At 38.9% G+C, this 1,289-nt stretch overlaps 1 protein-coding gene across 1 annotated transcript in view; it reads right to left on the bottom strand.

Moving 5' to 3' along the window:
* Positions 1-280, bottom strand: part of RIPK1 (receptor interacting serine/threonine kinase 1) — a 23,943-nt gene extending 23,663 nt beyond the window's left edge. Inside the window, exon 1 of the mRNA XM_087707525.1 lies at positions 160-280. The gene's annotated coding sequence lies outside the window, so the exon portion shown is untranslated. The remainder of the gene's footprint in view (positions 1-159) is intronic.
* Between the last annotated feature and the right edge of the window lie 1,009 nt (positions 281-1,289).

Genomic DNA, 1,289 nt, shown 5'->3' on the forward strand with positions numbered 1-1,289 from the left:
GCTCCAACCCCTAGAAGAGTCAGCGACCCATCCCTGGTCGTATTTTACTCCCCAGCGGATGCAGGGGGAAAACAGGAAGAAATGCAGCGGGGGGGAAAATGCAGAAGCGCGATTTCTTTCGGGTTAAAGCACAAAACCGACCCGATGCCCTTTTTTTACCTCTTCTCCTCCGAAGCGGGGGGTTCACACACGTTTTGCGCGCTCCGCAAAGACGGGGATCCCCTCTTGCCAAAATACACACCGCCGCCGCCGCTCCGCTTCTTTCTTCCTCCTTTCGGCCGAGCTCTTTCGGGGCGGAGATAGGCGGTGGCGAAAGGGGAGGGAAACTCTCCTCCAGCCTATGAAACACGCATCTTCCACAGTGGGTCTGGTCACTTTGGACACGTGAAGCCTCGTAGATGTCAAGTCCCGGCTTGGGAAGCTCGCGGAGGTTCTGATGTAGAACGTCAATCAAACCAAAACTCTATTTTGTTTCCATTTTTTTAAATTTACAAACATGTAAAATACACACACACACACACACTCAAAACTTAGACGTACACCACATTTACACAATACAATACGAACAGGTTCTTTCTAATAGCAATTATCAATCCATACCGCTCACCTTATATTATTTCCCCTTCTGTTGTATTTCATTTGGATTTCACCATTCTTAACCCTCCTATTTTAACTCATAGCTATTATTTTTCTGAGCTTTGTTATATTCCTTCATTGATTCTTGTTTCTTTCCTCCATCCACCTATACCATTTATCCCATATCTGGTAGAACCCTCTTATTTTACTCATAACTATTATTTTTTGAGTTTTATATTATTTCCCCTTCTGTTGTATTTCATTTGGATTTCACCATTCTCAACCCTCTTATTTTACTCTTAACTATTATTTTTTTGAGTTTTATATTATTTCCCCTTCTGTCGTATTTCATTTGGATTTCACCATTCTTAACCCTCTTATTTTACTCTTAACTATTATTTTTTGAGTTTTATATTATTTCCCCTTCTGTTGTATTTCATTTGGATTTCACCATTCTCAACCCTCTTATTTTACTCTTAACTATTATTTTTTTGAGTTTTATATTATTTCCCCTTCTGTTGTATTTCATTTGGATTTCACCATTCTTAACCCTCTTATTTTACTCATAACTATTACTTTTTGAGTTTTGTTATATTCCTTCATTGATTCTTGTTTCTTTCCTCCATCCACCTATACCATTTATCCCATATCTGGTAGAACCCTCTTATTTTACTCATAACTATTATTTTTTGAGTTTTATATTATTTCCCCTT

This window comes from Thamnophis sirtalis, unplaced genomic scaffold, assembly GCF_051295495.1.
Source record: "Thamnophis sirtalis isolate CommonGarterSnake01/CBP01778 unplaced genomic scaffold, rThaSir2_p1.2 scaffold_2, whole genome shotgun sequence".
NCBI lineage: Eukaryota > Metazoa > Chordata > Lepidosauria > Squamata > Natricidae > Thamnophis > Thamnophis sirtalis.